At 44.3% G+C, this 19949-nt stretch overlaps 1 protein-coding gene across 4 annotated transcripts in view; it reads right to left on the bottom strand.

Moving 5' to 3' along the window:
- The window catches only part of FOXO3 (forkhead box O3), a 119083-nt gene that overhangs the window by 89597 nt on the left and 9537 nt on the right, over positions 1-19949 (bottom strand). Inside the window, exon 1 of one of the 4 annotated variants that reach the window (XM_079939842.1) lies at positions 10543-15230. The exons of the other annotated variants lie outside the window; for them this stretch is intronic. The gene's annotated coding sequence lies outside the window, so the exon portion shown is untranslated. Of the gene's footprint in view, positions 1-10542; positions 15231-19949 lie in introns of those variants that run through there. 4 annotated transcript variants of the gene reach the window in all.

Genomic DNA, 19949 nt, shown 5'->3' with positions numbered 1-19949 from the left:
TTCCAAACTTTTTTCTAAATAAAAAGGCAGCAATGGTGAACTTTAAAACATGTACATAAAACTCTTTAAGAATACCACTATTTCTTTCTTTCAAAGTAACTGGAACGTACAAGTAACTGAAATGCAGATCTCGGCTTCAGGAACACTAAGTTTTGTTTTGTTTCACCTCCCCACGACAATAACTTGTTCAATCAGATGGAAAGAAAAATGATAACCTGAGATTTTTGTTTACTGCCACCTCGAGATGTTATTTCAAGCTGCTGAAGAACTATGAGGAAAGAACTATGAGGAAACTGTATCCAAGCAAATTTTTATGTGCTGCTTCCTGAATGCCTGACCCAAAAGTGAACTTCAGGGCTACGTTATATTTGGTTCTCATCCTTCTGATTACTCAGAATTTGGGGTTTCAAGCTGACTCCCGAGTGACTTTACCACCAAAAGGGTGTGATGAGACTGCCTCAAGAAGTCCTATGAGGAAAAGAAAAGGAAATATATCACTTAAATTTTGTTCAACCTAACTGCCCAAATCATGAAGCCTACTACTATTTGCAGGGGAATACAGTTTGGGAAACACTGTTCTAACAGATATAAAGAACATCCCTCACATGGTACTTAGCTTCAGGAGGGCTGCCCAGCTATAATGGGTATGGTTATCCTGAATGTAAACGGACCACCCTTCGCCCCTCACTACTGGGTGCAAAGTTAAATAGAAAAATAGAGGTTCTGAAAGAGCTCCCAGTGAGTCCCAGCTACACCTGGGCTGTGAATGAGAAACTCTAAATGCTCCAGAGGCAAAAGGAACTCTCCTGCCCCCAGGCCCCAGTCCCCACCCATGCCCCAGGCAGGTCTTTATAACAGTCACAAAGGCAAGCAGCAACTTATTCTAAAGGAAGGGCCTGGAGTGAGAATTCAGTTTCCCGCCGGCTCTGCCTAACCCACTAGCTGGGTGCTCTGTGCCCACCCCAAGTCGCAGGCCTCCGTTTATTCTATCGAATGAGGAGGCCGGCCTAGAATGAGCGCTAATACTCTCTCCAGTCTGAAAGCAGTAATGTGAGTCTCATAAAAGAGCCAAAATAATGCCAAGAGCAAAATGAGAAAAGGCTGCACGTTTTTTGAACCATGATAGAATTTGTGAACATGGCATCCAAAATTTTGACAGAAACATCAGCCTCAATTCTCTATCCATAATCCTTGGCCAATATAGTCTGTAAATAAGTACTTTTATTTTGTCTATCCATTACCTCTTTCCTTTCCTCTAATTAAAGTATTTTTTTAATCTTTATTGGAGTATAGCTGCTTTACAATGTTGCGTTAGTTTCTACTGTACAGCAAAGTGACTCAGCTATACGTATACATGTATCCCCTCTTTTTTGGATTTCCTTCCCATTTAGGTCACCACAGAGCACTGAGAAAGTTATTACCCTGTCCTCCTCCTGCTCTGAAAGTTCACAGCCGCTGAAGCTGAGGATCCTGCGCGGGGGCTAGACTGCAGGGGAGTGGGCGTGGGGTCTGCTCTGGAATCTGGAAAAGGGTATGTAGCTGGGGAAAAAAGCCTGCACTCGAAGAACAAAAGCCTGCCTCGAGGATGGAGCGCTTTCCAAGACAGTCAGGAATGGCAGGGCTGAGCGTGCTGGCAGGAGCTTTTGTGCAGGCGTGCGGTCCTTCTTAGTACTCCATGTCCCAGCACCAAGAGGAAGTAAACAAGGACCCGGCTCAGGCATGCGTCTGTGTGGCCCAGGGCGGCCAAGGCCTGACTGGTCAAGACTCCCGACCCTCAGGCAGGGGCGCTGACGTCACGGAGCTCCAAAATATGGGCTGTGTGTGCCCAGGAAAAATTACAAAGGCCAGCTTAAATACAGCCTATATTTCTCTCCACCACTCAGATTTTCTTTCTTCAAAAACAGTAATTTTCTGAAGAAGTTCAGCAAAGCGGGAACATGGCAAGCGGCTACATGTGGAGTGGCCCACAGGAATGGTGCCAGGCACTGCGCACGGTGCCACCCCCTCCTTCTCCTCAAAACGCGCCCCGATCAAACCACCCCACCCCACGGGACCAAAAACATTGTTGGCTCTTTTGTCTTAGGAATGATCCTCAGGGATTTCAAGTTTTAACTATTCTACTGCGGAACCTACAACACTATGTTTACCTAAAAAATGTTAAGGAACTAAGATACTGTCATGACTTCCCATCAAAAACTGTCAGCATCCCTTCAAGCTTTTTCATTTTCCAGTCACACCAGAGCAAACTCCCTTTCTTTCTTCCACCTAGGCGCAGAAAATCACCCCAGCCGGGCAGAAAGCACCCCGCGGAGGCTTCGAGCGCAAGCATAAGGCGCCATGGAGCTGGCTTGTTTCCCCAGCCCAGACCGCTGCCTCCCCGCCAGCAGGACGCTTCATCTCCACCCACCACAAGGACAGTCTCCGTGTGCCCTGACGTTCTAGTCTCTTCTTCGCCTCTGCCTCTTAGGGCGGGGGAAAGCGGGAGGCCGGGGGGTATAAAGCAGCAGCAGTGCTGACCACAGGCAAGAAGGGAAAACTGGGTCTGGGTCTGTGCATGCACATCTCATTTTGTATAACAAATGCATTCTTGTAAAGTTGACTCTAACTGCATTTCTGAAATCTGATTTTTTTTAATGTAACAGCTGATTAAATAAATGTAATTGTACAACAACCTCAGTTATGTGGGGTTTTAATTTTTTTTTTTGTAAATCTTAAGTTTTCATACAGTCCAGCTTAAAAAAATACTATGATATCCAGTCCATGGTCCATGCCGATGAATCAGCACACTTGCAAAAAGAGTAAGCCCAAACGAGGGGAAAAAGTGAATGGAATTTTTTTTAAATGTACAGTTCAAAAGCAATTTAACTACTTAACTCACACCTATCATCTCTACCTTTGTTGAATTTATCAAAAGATGATGACACAAAACGTTCTTAAATGAGGTCACAGGCAATGCAGCTGGTTAGCAGATTGTCACAAGAACTTAAAAGCTTTTAACTCTGTTAAAGTAGCCTTAAAAAGTATCTTCACTTTTAAATGGAACCTTACACTTAGGAGACAGGTCCCTTTGGCCCTACTGCAAACAGGGTAACAGGACAGACAGCTAGACCGGTGAAAAGCTAGAGCAGGGAAGAGAAGGCGAAGCCCTTCTCCAGCCTGTATCCCAGTTAGTATTACTAGTTTGGAAACACTGGTCTGAGTCATCTCCTAGTGCAGGAATCCTTAAGTTTTCTATAAAAATATCTCTGTGTTTTATGACTGAACGAAACAGGGGTGGGCAAAAAGAAAGTTCCAGGTTCCAGAACCCAATGTACCATCAGGCAAGTCGACTAAGTTCAGATAACCTCAGGGAGAAATTAAACGTTTCGTCAAGGGTTTCTGATGACAATGCAAAAGCAGGACAGCACACTGTACTTTCAACAATGCCTTGTCTGTTCGCAGGAACATGGATTGGCCCAAAATGGAGGGGAGGAAAAACAAGGACAGCACCGAGCCCCAGCTTTCACTTCAAAGGCAAGCTGCGGAACTTGTGTGTGTGTGTGTCTGTGTGTACACACGTATACATTTTTGTAAGAATCAGCATGATACGTGCACCACCAGTGGGCACACAAAGCCCCGGGTGCCGCCTGGCGCCCCACCCCCCTCAACCCCTGTATCTGCCGCCTTTCCCTGGAACTACCTCACTCCCTGGAGCAGTTCTGGGACCAACTTTGCCCAGAGAGAAGCAGTCTCAGGATCCCTTCATCTGTCACCCGGAGGCTTATTCCAGCCCTGAGCAACTGTTCTAAATAACAGGGACCTCTGACAGAGAAGGGAGAGCCAGGAGGCGGAGGGGGCAGACTGGGCCTGCACTCACTGCCGCTCAGGAGCCAGACTGGGTGCACCAAACGCACACTGAACAAATCTGGGGCCAGACCCAGCTCTGAGCTTCAGTTTCTTCAGCAACTAAAAAAGGAATCATCTTCTCTTCAGGTTCATCACGAGGACAGTCCTCAATGAACTTGAACATGCTTTCCTTGCCGATTCCCTGGTCCCTTCCCTGAGGCCTGCGTCCTGACAACCAGTCTGGTCTCACAGCCCAGGTCCTGCCAGAGGCTAGACTCCACCAACTGTTCCCCGGCATTCCCCTTCTGCTAAGTCCCTGGACTTCTTCTTGGTCGATGCAATCCCCTATACTGAGACATCTGCCTTCAGCCCGCCTCTTCTCACTCCTCAGTCTTCCCACCAGCCTCAGTTTCCCGTCCTGGGCTACTCCAAGGACTTTCCCAAAGAACCTGAACCATACGGCTTCGTCTGTAAGTCCTAGTCACTCCCGAAGTCTGGATCCACACACACCCAACCAAACTCCTGGTATGTCAGAAATGGATTTACCAGGCTAGACAGACAGACACACAAATACACCAGTGAGGAGAGAACACTCAAAACAAACAGACTGGCTCATAACCTTTGATAACTAAGTTTCAAGTAGGAGAATGTCACCTATTAGATCAGTGTTTTCTTTATGACGTCCTTAGGGAAAAAAGTTCCTCAGTAACAGAAAAAGCCATGCTTCTTCTGTGAAACGGATCTGTTTTTATTTAAAGGCAATTACAAATTTGGAAGCTGATCTTAAGTCCCTTTTCTTTCAGCTGCTGTGAAACTCAAGAGCCACATGTGTGGCCTAACTTCGGCACCTGTCAACTACTATCTCGTCCTTTGCCCTCAGGTTTCAGCCTTTCACACTGCATATGTCTTTCTAAGTTGCCACTGTGGTATAAGAGGAGCATAAACAAACTTAAATTTGAAATGAACACCTTTAGGGAAACGTGGTCTTTGCTTTCCCGTAGGCTTGAGTCCACCCGGGAAATGGCAGATCTGTGTTGGTTTTTAGACTGACAATAATAAGGCAAGGAGCCTGCTGAGAATGTGGGATGGGAATGAGGTGGAAGCAAGCTTAGGCCTGTGCCCCTCAGTTCTCTCCCATGTAGCCCTAAAGGATGCATGAGGGCAGCGGCCAGAATAAGGGACACGGATGCCTGGCGCAGCACACTCCATCACTCCGTGCAGGCCTACTCGGGATGATACCAAATCAAACGCGTATTTAAAGCAGTTTAGATTTTCATTTGGCTAAAACCAAGGAGACTGTAGACTAACAGAATAATAAACGATAACGATAGCTTTTCCTAAGTCGCCCTTAGAAGCACTCTAATGGGAGGTGAAAGGCATCTCTAAATCGGGGGAGAACAGGTGGCACACCTTGCAGAGGCTCTCAGCTGACTTGGGAAAAAGAGCGCAGCCATACCCTGCTGAAGTGCTGAGAAGTGCAGAGGGCCCCCCCGGAGAGTGAGAGAGTCATGGATGCACTGCCAGCTGGGCTCCAAACTCAACAGTCAGCAGCCGGTCCCCAGGCCAAGTGACCCGTGAACCCCGACCCACTGTGACATCTATCAGGCTTGGATGTAGGCACCTTCAGCAGAATTCAAACTCCAGGTGGGAAACCTTCACTCCAGAGGACTGGGAAAATAAAACGGCAAAGATTCTTCATGGTCTGGAAACTCTGGAGACAGCAATGCTTGGGGGCAAAGCCAAGAGTCAAAGCCATCGGGATCGTGAATTCAACTTCTCGTTTCAAAAGGGACAGCTCTATGACCCTGTGCAGGCTACCAAGTTTCTATTTCATTGCTATGAAACAGAGTAAGATTCCTGCCTTTTACCTCCCATTAGAGTGCTTCTGAGGCTATTCAGGGCTTCTTAGGAAAAGCTATCATTATTATTATTCTATTAGTCTACAGCCTCCTAGGTTTTAGCCAAATGAAAATCTAAACCACTTTTAAGTACACATTGGACTCAGTATCAGCCAAAATTGGCTCTGCGTCCTAGTAAATGCAAGTTTCCAGATGGCAAGATTCTAGGTGAAATCATCAAAAGACTACATAAGTGCCACATATTATTATGTGCCTTCCACTCATTAATTCACCCGACACTCTGCACGGTAGGGATGAGCCAAGCTATCTCCTTTACAAAAAGCAGACTCAGTGTTTTTTCACAGCTACACAAACAGCCAAGCCAAAATGAAAGGAAGGACAACTCCCTCCTCCCCGTACCCTGCAATCTATCAAGCGGGGTCTGTGTTTTATCACTTCTCCTTGAGGGTTGCAAAAGTTCTGCAAAGAATTCTTTGATTACTGTAATACTTTCATCAACAAAAGAAAGTGAACTCCAGCAACACACTGTACTGTCAGAAGTGTCATTATCACAGGTGAAAATAATGAAGGATGGGCAGAAATACATGCCAGGATGCACAGCTCAGCAAGACTTCCCTTCTTTCCAGGCAAGATAGACGCTGGGCCCACAGCGGGCTTCCTCAGTGCAGCCTCCAAAGAAAAGGGGCAACATTCTGTGCACATCCCTATCATTCAGTACACTGTATACTCATAAAGGCAATGCCCACTTCTTGGTCTTCCACGCATCACCACGTTGGCTGAGTGAAAGCAGATGAATAATCGTGGCTGTGACCCAGGCAGCACATTCCCATTGTCCTGTCCCTAAATGACCATGTCACGTGAGCCCTGGGGTAAGACCCAGACCCTGGCCCAAGCTATAGAAGCTAGCACCACTGCCAGCAACCTGCTGGGGAGGGACCAGAGCTTCCAACAATTTGTGTGACTAAAAAAAATTATGTTCACGTAAGTCTTATTCAGATAATTTGCTGTATTTTTAGTTCACCTTTAAGGCACATGTAGATTAATTCACCACCACATTAGAAATCCCATTTGCTACAAACCTGTCAATAATCAGTACTGAGTCTGAAAGTTCCTGGTAACATTAAAAGTGACTAGAAGTGGCACTTTTGCTCTCAAGGCCAAAGCCAAAGAAACTGCTTGTTCCAAAGACTACCAAATTTCTCCAATGCCTACAATGGAGCTTAACATTATCCATCAGACTTTAATAGTTACAGAAAGCTGCTTTGGGGACTTAATTCTCAATAAAAGATATCCAAGTCTACTCAGTAGCATGCAACGTATGGGCCGCTCAGCATTAAGACTGATGGAACCGTGAGCTTCCCTTGCAGCAAACCGCTGCCAGTTAAAGCCACTGTTCCAGCTAACTGTGCCCACTCCTCTGGCACAAAGTAACGAATTCTTGGAAACACTGCATGCAGTGGAACTCTCTCCCAAAGTCACAGGCCTCCAAGTTACAACCGCTTAAGAAAACTCAGGCCCCGTAACTCCTGATTATAGGGCTGCCACCAGGCAGTCATTCTTCAAGGTCCGGAGGTTTATAAGGCAGCATTTGGGCTGCCTGCAGGTCTCCCACAGGTGCATTTCCACAGAATGCCTTCACACTGGCCACAGTGAAATAAAACACCTTGTTCCTCCCTAGAGAGTAATGCAGGGCTGTCTGAACTGAGGAACCTGTCCAGGCAGGTACCGGCAGGTGCACAGACCCTCGTGAGACGGTGCAGAGGGCTGTCCTCTGGAAAAGTGACTGTGGTGACTACTGAGGCAGCGCACGACTAAGGGTAGCCTCCCTGTGTGCTTCACATCTCTCATCCTCAATTTCCTCACCCAGAAAATAAAGGGATAAGTCAGACGACATCCAAGGCATTCAGTTCCGGAACTCAGAGGTTCCGTCATCAATTCAGCATTAATTTGCTTCTCGGATTAGTCCTCCCCTAGAAAATCCCTAAGGAAACAGGGCCCGGGTGAGATGAACGGGGGAATGTTAGGTACCTACAGTGGGGCTGCCAAGAAGGGTGGGCTCGCTACTAAGAGTCAGGAGTACTGGGCTGGCAGATACACCTCACACAGGTGGTGAATACAGTTCGAGGGGTGGTTTGATCTACTGCACTGCTTTTTGGGGATCAGACGTGGCTTTCCTATCTTAACATCCAGGAAGAAGGGAAAAAGAGAATATCAAAAGTCTGCCCTGAAAACTGTCTCTTCAGAAAAGAAATAACCCCACTCCTTAACATCTTCTGAAGGAGTCACTCATCATCTGCACAACAAAAACCTAACTGGAAGGTATGAAGTTAAATAGGATAAATGCATTATCTCACGAACACCTCATGTATTTTCTTTTAGGTCTCTTAGGACATCTCTGTTTACATGCAGAATGCAAAATTTTCATTTTTAAAAATTCCAACCTCTTTCAAAAATATTACTAGTCAAACGACTAAGAAAACAGATGTTTCTGAGTTCTTCCAACTAGATACAAAGACTTCCACATGACTTCTGGGATGAAAAAGCATCTCCCACCAGCACACGGGGCTGGGTGCTGTGGCCTTCTTAGCACATGCTTCCCCATCACTTCCACTCACCAGGACACGTCACAGCCTGCTGGGCCTGCCCCTCACATCTGGAAAACAAGGTGTTTAGGATGAGCCCTATATTTAACCTAAATGAAGCTGGTAGGCACTCGCTTCCGTGGCTAGGGAATAAACGGCGTACGCCAAACCAACAAAGAAAGAAAGAAAGGCGGTATCTCCTTTTTCCTCCGGGAGTGAAGAGTGCAAGGAACATCACTTACGTCTGCTTTGCAGCCTGGAGAGGACAGGCAGTTCAGAGAGTCCCATCCCGAAGAATAATTACACTTCACAGGAGTGCAAGTCTTAAAAGGCTTCTGCATTCACTGTGGGTGCTTGTCTACAACCACACACTCAAGTCTGTTCTTCCTGGGTTCCGAAAGAGCGACCAGCCAGGTATAACGCGACTGCCTCATCTTTATCAGAGATCATGCAAACTCCCCTCCTTCCTCTCTTAAACCAAAATAAGAGATATGGTAGGAAAGAAGAGCCCGGTGAGGTCTCAGGCAGTTTTATGAAATCAAAATCCCTAAAGCTGGGATTAATTATTGATTTTGGAGTTTATTTAGTCAAAGTAGAGGCATGCTGATAGAGGTATCCCACCTCTATCACTTTCCAAGTGTATGGCCTTGGCTAAGTTACAAAGCCACCCCGTACCTCAGTCTCCCCATCTGTAAAGAAGAGCTGATTAAGCATAAAGCCCACAGCAGTGCGTGGTCTATGATAACTGTTCAATTAACAGTAGCTTTTAGTTACAGCCATGAAAATGATAGGTCAACCTAAGGTTGTGACTGCACACAGCACACCCATTCGCACCAATGCAGCTGTAACATACAACTGTTTTTGCCCTTTTTGTGGGGAGGGGATAAAAGCTTTCTAACTTCAACTACAACCTTCCCCGTAGAAGTCAGGGCTCGGGGACCTTATCCTCAAAACCAAAGGCCTCCTCTACAGCCTCCCAGAGGGGATTTCTGAAGAGAGGTCGAGCAGATTGATGTCCCTGATTTCCATCTTCAGTTCTGGGCCATAGGAGCTGAGGACTCAGATCCCTCTGATCCTTGGGCTGGGAGCCAAGCCTTCTACACGGCTGCCAGGCAAGCTTTTTCTTATGAGCCAGATTGTTCCTTAAGGCCCTTTACTCCTCTGTAAATGCATCCTTAATGGCAGAATTTTTTCCAACATACACCACCACCACCCCATCCCCCAAACATGCAAGCAGCAGCCCATCCTTTAGGAAAACCAAAATGGAAGTGAACTAACATGTGTGCATTTCCTCTGTGAGCAGTGGCTGCTTTGGGAAGCATCCCACCGTCGCAAGCGCTGAAGTTCCCACCAGCTGACTGACCTCTGACTTCTTTGAAAGGCCTGCGCCCTCCCGGAGCCCAGTTTCGAATTCTGCTCACAGCGTTAAGGTCACCGTATTTCGGACTCTCCTCCAAACTCTGGCTCCAGACGTGAAGTCTCCCGATGCAGCTTTTCCCACCACTGCGCGAACCTGCTGATGTTCCAGCACCTGGGCCTGCCTTCTTGCTCCTTCCCAAGACTCTTGGTGAATCTGAGGAGACTAACTTGCCTGCCCTCCCCATTCCCAAGAAGAAAACCCAGATTCCTGTCCCTCTGAAGTTCAGCACCCAAGCTACGTCATCTCGGATAGAGCTTCATGGAGGAAAAGGTATTGCTAACAGCAGAAGAATTCGTAATCCAAACTTAAGTGTCAGATATAAGAGCATTTATGAATCTCAGGCAACATTCTGAAGCAGCTGCTAGGAGGTCCTGAAATGAACTTCCAAGACCCGGCCAACCAACTGTTCTTCGCACTATTTATATTCCTAAAGCCATCAGCTGTGTTTGATATGGGTGATCATGAGGCCCTGTTTAATGGACTCCAGAATCCGGGGATACTGACAAGCTACAGTAAGTTGTTTTTTGCTCTTTACCTGGCTTCACCTCGTGGTGGGAGAGGCCGTGTGTCCTGCAGGACTCTGGGCCAAGACTCTGGCACCTCCTCACCAGTGCCTCGCCTCGACCTCGGCACGAAAGCAGCATCACCTTCCCCTTCACTTCACTCGCCCTCTCACACTGATTACACCCAGCACATTTTAATCTTATCTCTCTCCCACATGTCCCACGTCTGTCTGTGGGTGAGTCAGGCGACTGACTACTCCCCCTGTCCGACGCTGGTCTTAAACTAGGAACATTCCCCAAAGACCAAAACAAACAAGTACGGGGAAAAGATCACAAAACAATAAGAATCCAACCTAAACACGAGTCCTCTGAACACAGTACACACACCAGGATGAACACGTGGCTTCCTCTGTGCACCTGAGTGCATCGTCTATTATTGTTGTCTGGGGGAGGGGGGAGGTCGGTGCCCTTGACTGCACAGAAAGCTACACAGCAACAAGGATCTGTGCAAAGTCTATTCTAGGGCTGAGAACTCTGTTACATCTCCACAGATACCACTGCAAGCTCTCTGTTCATCTCTTCCTACTCTTATCAGGCCTCTGAAGTCAAGATGGCACGAAAAATTTGATTTTTGACTGCTAATCTGCACCCAGCAGAATTCTGGACTTAGCAAATGACTAAAAGCAGTGGTTCTCAAACTTCAGCTTGCGGCAGAATTACCCGGAGACCTTGTGACAGTACAGATTGCTGGGTCCAGACTTTCTGATTCAATGTTTGGGGTGAGCCCAAGAATCTGAATTTCCAACAGGTTCCTAGGTGATGCTGCTGGTGTGGAGACCATGCTTTGAGAAGCACTAGCTTAATGGATCAGAACACGGTAGAACCCTCTATTATATCAGATTAGGTTGCACAAAAGAGTGAGTTTCTGTGTCTCAGATTTCAGGAAACGTACAATGACTCGAAATAGCACTGTCTCTTCTTAGGAATGCCTGAAAACTTCAAAATTAGTTAACTAAGGTCCAGTGGAGACTAGAAAAATGAGTGGGGGCTGGAAAATTTTAAAGACACCACATTCATTTACACAAAAGAAAGTAGAGAGGAAATCCTAGTTAAACACAGTTTATTAAATAATGATGCCCGTGTCTTAGAAGCCAACTGTTCTCTTAGATCCCAATTTCATAGTGCTCCTTCCTTTTTATATGGAGCTTCCAGGGAGCAAAGTCTACCTTGTAATCTCCCTATGGAGAATAGGGTGGAAATAGGCCTAAAAGTCATTACTAAATTGGTTGATAACTTCCACAGCCAAAATCTCTCGCTTTTCTAAGACAGTGTTCTCAACCCTAACTACATTGTAACTACGTGGCAGCTTTAAAAAATATAGAAGCCCAGGCTCCATACCTAGAGGTTCTGACCTAATTGGTTTTGGATGGGACCTCGACACTGATGTTTTCCAAAGCTTCCCCGTGATTCTCAAATACGGCCAAGATTGAAAACCACTGATGCAGGAGGAAGTTCACAGAGAAATAATGGGTGATGGGAAAGAGAGAAGAAGGGCAGTTAAGACCTCTTTACATAATGTCTAATGACACAAAACAAGAAAGAATGGGAAAGTAGCTGGGAACGACTAGGACAAGTAAAACTGAGGCTCTTAGATTCTGAGACTATCTAAGGATCAACCCAACACTGGCAGTCTTAGGTTCAAAAATCAGAAACAGCTAGATAATCAAGGAAGTACCCTCAACTGCCAAAGACATGGCAACAGTCCAAAGGACATATCAGGAAACCTTTTTTAAAACGGTACTATTTTTTTCAGAAGAGTTAATAACTAGGAACTTGAGGCAAAGAGCTTTTAATGTCTCACAAACAAATCCTCTAAACGTTCAACTTTGAAATCATGCTCCGGAAAAACAATAAAATGTATCCTTGAGCAAAGTTAAATGTTTTTCTTTTCCAAAGGGGAGGCAAGAGGGAAGAGACTGCAGCAGTAACTCTCAGAGCCCTTGGTAATTGAACTTATCTCCCCAGTAACCACACTGACAAGTGAGTTTTCAAAGTTGTAAAATCATGTGATGCAGATGATAAAACCAAGATAGAGTTATTTTCTTCTCTTCCTTCTTGACTAAGCACAGATGCATGAGGTAACAAGCCGGAAAAGATATCTGAAAGCTTTATGATCCTTTTTAGGGCAGAATGATGAACACAAAACAGACAGTAGAAGAATGCAGTGTTGGTGGTCAGTGGATAGAGCAGGGAATCTCAGCGCAGGTAACACAGACAGACGTCAGGTGAAAATTATCTTTGCTCACAACAGGACAAACACTGGGAGCCCAGAGAGAAAAACCAGATGTTATCCCACTGCGCTAACAGTTAAAACTATCCATCAATTCAAAGCCTTTGATGTGATTAGAAAACCAAGATGTGGGAAAATCTGCATCTTAAAAATGAGAATAGTAATTTTTGATAAAAACATTCACTTGTTAAAATCAATCTGGAAGATGGTAGCTTTCACTAACACCTTAAGTTAACTTTCCTAATTTGACACATGGTACTTCACTTAATTCAGGACTGACTGCCCACAAATTAACTTGAAGCTTTCCCTGATTTTATGAGACTATCAGAATAAACCTCTCCCTTCTCCCAAAGAACACCTACTAAAAGATGCCTATAATCGGATGCCAGGGAATTCCCCTGGCAGTCCAATGGTTAGGACTCCACACTTTCACTGCCAAGGGCCCGGGTTCAATCCCTGGTTGGGGAACTAAGACCCAGCAAGCCATGCAGTGCGGCCAAAATATATCGGATGCTAAATTTCACCTTGGCAACTAACATGAAGGTTGAATGTGGTAAAGCCTAACATATGGCCCAGATCACCTAGACTCTCAGCCTGAAAAAAAGGATCTTTCTTGGAAAGGAAGGGCACTAAATAGGACTGATTTAGATAATTCAGTTCAGCGGAGGACATGCATCTATTCAAACAGAAGGCTGTAAGCTTATCTGTATTGGACAGGGTTGTAGATAGAAGGCCTGATCGAGGTCACTAATTTCAAGAAACAGTATACTAGCTCACCTAGGAAGCTATCTATCAGGAGCTAAAGAGCCCGAGTGTGCTACAGCAAGCACGCTCACACCCATGTCAGCTGGAAGACAACTTTAAAAGAATCAGGCCCACAGCATTTCCAAGGCACACTCCGGGTTTCTCAGGGCTACACAAATGATGCACCCCAAGTAACTGATCATTGTTCTTTTTTTTTAATTAATTAATTGCTATTGGAGTATAGTTGCTTTACAATGTTGTGTTAGTTTCTGCTGCACAGCAAAGTGAATCAGCTATATGTATACATATATCCCCTCTTTTTTGGATTTCCTTCCCATGTAGGTCACCACAGAGCATTGAGTGCAATTCCCTGTGCTATACAGCAGGTTCTCATTAGTTAGCTATTTTATACATAGTAGTGTATATATATGATCACTGTTCTTTTAAAGAAATTCAGGAGAATGCTTGGACTCAGAGTTTCAATTTTTTACTTTTTAAAAAAAATTACCTTGCCTAAAGTGTACTCTATAGGCCACTGTTCATTTACATGATAGGTATATTCATAAATGGCAAATTGATGCTGTTAATGGGACTATTCTGACAAATAACTAGTGAATAATGGTATGTCCCTTCTCATCCTACCGCCTGGGGAAAGAAGAAAAAAACAAAAAGTATGAAGGGTGCGATTAACAAGTCCTTGATTTGGAAATGAAGGCTGCCACGAAGCCCCGGAACAGCGATCATATAAGGTAAAAATTCTAGAAGAAATATGCAGCAAAACGGAGTTTTAAATTAGGTAGAATTTTTTTAACATCTTTATTGGAGTATAATTGCTTTACAATGGTGTGTTAGTTTCTGCTTTATAACGAAGCGAAATACATATATCCCCATAAGTAGAATTTTTTTAAGGAATTTACCAACAAGAAGTTCTAATGGAGAGATCTAGAGAAAGTGTTTTTACTTTATGAAAACCTTACAGCATTAGAAGAAAAACTATACTGAGTTTTTTAAAAAAATATCAAGTAAACTAAAAATGAAAAGAGAAAGGACAGGAAGGTGAGCAGGAGGCCTTAAACATCACTCAGACAAGCTTAATGTGAAATATGGAACCAAGGCAATTATCTAGATAATTTACGATGAAAGAACGATCATTTTTGAAATTAATTATTAGGACACTTTAGGAAAAAAGGCAGTTTTGAGATCTGATTTATGCGAATCAATGGCTTAACTCTCCACTTGATCTTTTTAATGTAGTACCAATTTTCAAGGAGACATCTAACAAGTTGTACTGGATATAATTTTATGCCCTGCTTCAACTTCAGGCCTATACCCAGAGTTGTGCCTTTAAGAGTCCACAGAGGCCAAGGCCGCCTTCTGCGCAGCTGCCTCTGGCCCCGTCACCCTCCCCCACACCCTGGCTGTGCTCAGCTATCAGGCAGAGCCATTCTGCCTGCTCCACGTTTATCACGGGTTTTCAGTCTATCTTCTGGACACTGTCCAGACACTACTCACCTATCTTTACTGTGAAACTGAGAGTTCTAAAATTTTTTCCAACACACACATGGGATTAGTGTTCTGCAAGCCATATTTTATCTCAGGGGGCATGGGTGCTACATTCCCACGGCCAATTAAAAGCATCATTTTAGGTCCTACTCATACATATTTTACCTTGAAGACAAAAGCAGTAAGCTCCTTAATAAGATAAACGCTTTAACCTGGCCAGCCACTTGCATTATGCAGCATTTTCTGTTTCTGTCTTAGTATCTGCCTTTAAACCCGTTAGCAACTGCATTGCAAAGGGTCGACCACCTCACAAAATATGCTTAATACCTTTAATTATGAGATCTGACTCAGCAACCACACTTCCGCCAGAAACTTCTTATAAATGTTTTCTTTTTTTCTCCTGAAATCCATTTTTCTTGGTGGTATTACCTCCATCCACCTACCTACCCAAAGCCTACAGAAACAGAGATATTCTGTTCTACCAAGGCAGAAATTTCTCAGAGACAAAAGCCCAACCCAAAGGATTTCCACACACCATGTATCACTCTGTTAGTTCTCAATACTAATACACTATTTATCTGACCCACAGTGAACCATGGTTACAGAAGGCAGTGTCCAAACAGAAATGAGAATCCCCAAATCAAACTCCCCCACTAAAAGCCCAGGCACTGTCTGGATTCTTAAAATTATTAGCTCATGCAAAATCAGAGGCAGGAGCCTAAATCATGGGTCTCCGTCCACTCCCCCAACAACACAGAGACGTGCTAGTTACCCTGAGTCAGCCACAGTTCGGAAGATAAACATTCAAGACAGTATTCTGAAAGATTAATAATGGGATTGACGGTAATATATATAAAGAAAGTGGCACACAGTAGCAACTTACAAAATGGGAGCTATTTAATTTTACTGCTGTCTCACCCCTACCGAAAGTCCCACCCGCACTCAGGAGGCAGCAGAACATACTAGAAAAGGCAGAAGTTCAAAGAAACCTGGGTTTGAATCCCAAGCAATTTACTGAAACCTCTCTGAACCATTTTCTTGCCTTTAAATTGGGATTTATATTTAAATGACTATCACGTAGGATCAATATTCAATGTAAAAAACCTAGCTGATTGGCACATAGTAAGTGTTCAATAAATCACAGTTACTACTACTATTATTATTATAACTAGGCTTCAGAATATCTTGTGTCAACTCCTCTTTTTACCGTAAATACAAAACTGTGCTTCCAGTTGACTTATAACCCTGGCTCCCTTTCCCAGAATTATCATTTTGAAATATGAGAAAAAAACAGATGCAATTCTGATTCTTAAATACTTCTGAATAATTCAGCCCAAACACCTACGAGGTACCTAGAAAATACCTGCTGCTACTTGGATGAGGACAACCACTCTATGTTCTATGCTCCACCGGAATTGTTGGGTTTTGTGGACATAAATGTATACAGAGGGGACGGGAGCCTTAAGGCTCAAGTGTGTTGAGACTCTGAAAGGCCTTGAACCAAGCATAGGAGGAGCTGAGGGGACTCCAGAGGGATTCTGGATTGGCCTTACTGCCACCGTGGATGGCAGTGAAACTGATGGGGCTCCATCTTCTCAAGCCTGACTGGGACAGGGAAGAGAGAATTCTTCAAAACTCACTCTCCTTTCGCTGAGGACCCAGGCTGCTCCCTGCCCTTAAAGACTGACGGTCCTAGACCAGATGGCTCAGCCAGACCTCAGGGCCTTAGAGTAAACCTCAAGTCCATACTCCACAAGCACAGTCATTCCACCAGCTTCACGAAAGAGGCCAAAAAGTAGAAATTGAGTAAGGAGAGTGGGAGGGTTAGGGAGGGAGCCCAGAGTACAGGCTAAGCGGGAGGGAGGGAGGGACGAGTTGTAGCAGTTCTCACTGGGAAATCAGGGGAATTCATGCCTCCCTTCTGTGCCTCAAAGCAGGATGAAGAAAGAAGAAATTTAAATTACCAGAAAGTAGCCTATCAATGATTAACATTTTAATTTTAATCTCAATAAAACCTTTTTTTGGGGGGGTGGGCAAAATATGTGAAGGGGGTCAAAAGATACAAATTTCCAGTTATAAAATAAGTAAGTCCTGGGGATTTAATATACAGCATGGTGACTGTAGTTAATATTTGTATATCTGAAAGTTGCTAAGATAGTAAATCTTAAAAGTTTTCATTGCAAGAAAAAGAAATGTTAACTAGACTTACGGTGATGATCATTTTGCAACACATATAAATACCAAATCGTTATGTTGTACACCTGACCCTAATAATATTGTATGTCAGTTATATCTCAATTTAAAAAAATAAAATAAAACGTTTTTATTCTTCTCTTCTATCTACAACCCTTCCTGTCCCTCTCTTCCACCCCTGTGCTCCTATGTTTGTTTCCTAGAGCGAGCAGCTTCAAACAACAAAAACTTATTCTCTCACAGTGCTGGAGGTTAGAAGTCCAAAATCAAGGTATGGGCGGCACCGTGCTCCCTCTGAAGACTCCAGGGGAGGATCCTTCCTGGCCTCTGCCTAGCTTCCGGTATCTCCCAGCAGTCTGATGCTCCCTGGCTTGTAGCTGCATTGCTCCAACCTTTGCCTCAGCCTTCGTGCAGCCTTCTCTGCATCTACCATGTCCTCTCTTCTCCTCATAAGGATACAAGTCATTGGATTTAGGGCCCACACTAATCCAATATGACCTCATCTTAATTTAACTAACTACCCCCGGAAAGACGCTCTTTCCAAACAAGGTTACATTCTGAGGTTCCAGGTGGACATGAATTGTGGGGGGGGGGGGGGGGGGGGGCGGATATTATTCAACCCAGTACAGCTGCCAAATGAAAATAAACCACCACCACCAAAATATGGGGCAAAGTGGAGGGAGACGACAAATTACAGCTTCACAGAACTACAGAACTTTAGATGATAAAAATGTCAAAGTTATCATCTCCAGTGGATCCATAACTACTAAATATGAATTGGGAATAATGTAGCTTTTGCCTTTCTCTCACCCACAGGAAAATGAAATCTCGGAAAATATCAAAAGTCTCAATCAAAAGAGCACTAAAACACAGAACCATCCACTGACCCAGACACTTGACATTCTGTGAAGTTTGGTATCAGGTATAGATGAACATTCACATATATTATCAGGAGTGGAGCAGCAAAAAGATGTAAGCCAGGGGAAGACATTTTTCAGTTAAAAACGCTTTCATTTAACTATTTGGGGATGAGAATTGGACCATGGGTCTTAGAAGACCAAAGTTTCCTTTTAAAAAAGTTACCTTGGGTTTTTAAACACTCCCTCCTCCAAATTATCCTTTTCTAACAATGACATAAGCCTACACGGAAGCACTTTAGAGTTATTTTTTTTGTTGTTTTTAACCAAGGTATTATTTTAGCTATGTGGGGGGAAAAAACCTTGAGATCAGTTTGAAGACTTGGGTACTCCCTCTGCTGGCTCTAAATTTAAAGAAAATTCTCAATGGTTTCAGGAGCCAAGTTATTAATTTCACTAGACATCCAAACACAAGGAAAAATATGATGCGGATTCTCCCACACATACACACACAGAAGTCTTCGAAGAAATAAATAAGAAATTACAAAACACATACTGAAAACTGCCAAAGGCATCTGTTGGGTTTATTACGGGTTCACTCCAGAGGAAAGCTAAGGCAGTCGCTTATCTGCGTGTGGCAGGGGCCACCTCCGACCTTGGCTTTGCCCCACAAGCATGCCACAGCTTGCCTTGCTCTAAGCTCACCTCTCCACTGCAGGCCAGGGGTGCATCTGGACACCCAGGCATTGTGAGCCCCCAGAAGATAACCTGGTTTCTTCACCACAGACAATTACAGAAGTAGCAGATTAGTGCAGGTACCACAGGCCACCAGAGAACTTAGCCTACTTCACTCTGTAATGTTATCCCATAGTAGGGACTAACACACTCCAGAGAAAAAGCCTCAAGATTAAAACCACAAAAAAAAGGTCCAAGTGAAAATGCACACTCTTGAGTGAAAAAAAAAAGGCCCAGCTTGAAACATACTCTAATTATACATTTGTGTTTCACCAGGAAGGAGTGATACAACACAATATTCTACAGATGCTTGCTATTATACTTCTTTTTCCAACTGGGGAAACTGCAATACTGAGAAATGAAAGTTGTTCAGTCAAGAATAAAATGGTTAGATGCTGAGCCTGTCTGGGCAGTGATGCGATCAGAATTGGGATCTTCTATGATAATCACTATCTGAACCACCTATTCAGAAAACTACTTCGGAAGAGCTGCAGACTAGCCCTGGAAAGGTCCAGCTCAGACTGCTCGGTATCTCTTCTTCCTTCATATGTGACTTCTATTTTCCAATCCATAAATAAAAAACTTCAAGTACATCTAGGATTTATACCCCCAAATGCAGAACATTATGGACAACTTAGTTTTACACCACAGCTCTGCTCCTGTAGTGGGCAAGTATGTACATTTTAGGCTGAACAATGCCATGGTGACTCTTTCTAGACAGTCCTATTGATGCTGCATAAAGCGGGGTCCACACACAGAGGGAAGACTTGATTTCAACCTTCTCTTAAGGAAAAGTCATCTGAAGATCAGGTTTCCCTCAGTTTCTGTGATGGGTAGTGACTGGCACTGATGAAGTTTTCAAGGACCTCTATGCTAGAACTGCAGAAATAAGACACTACAAGAAATGCCTTAGATAGCAGAGCATCATTTCATAATTACACTACATCATATCGACACCAACGCTAGGAGGTCTGGGCCACCTTCATAGCTACAAGTATCCAAAAGATTCTACACATGACGTCACCCCACTCCTGAGTCACGTCATCCCCTTTCAATGTTACTATCCCAGAGCAAGGCTAGGCTCATGGGCTGAGGGCATAATGATCCCAAGAGCAGATCCCAGCATCAGAAATGCTTTTGTCTGTTAGACACCTTCCTTGCTTTCAAGGCTTTTACACTGTAGTTGAGAATATACAGGAGTCACAGAAAAATGGCAAAAGGAACAGACAGGAGTCAGAGGGTGGGCAGGGTAGGGTGGGGTTGAGAGAGTAGGTTTTTCCAGAAAGGTGAGCGGAGAGTGCTGATGCAGAATGCAAAAAGAGAAACACAGCTACTGTCCTGCCAGCCAGCCTAGAGGATGGGGGAGGGGAAGCAGACGAGAGAAAATGAAGTAAGAGTTTGCAGAAATGGAGATGACTAGAACAGCTGTGAAACCACA

Source organism: Stenella coeruleoalba (assembly GCF_951394435.1).
Source record: "Stenella coeruleoalba genome assembly, chromosome: 12".
Taxonomy (NCBI): Eukaryota; Metazoa; Chordata; class Mammalia; order Artiodactyla; family Delphinidae; genus Stenella; species Stenella coeruleoalba.
The sequence above is the reverse complement of the archived record's forward strand: the minus strand, read 5'-3'. Positions and strand labels throughout refer to the sequence as shown.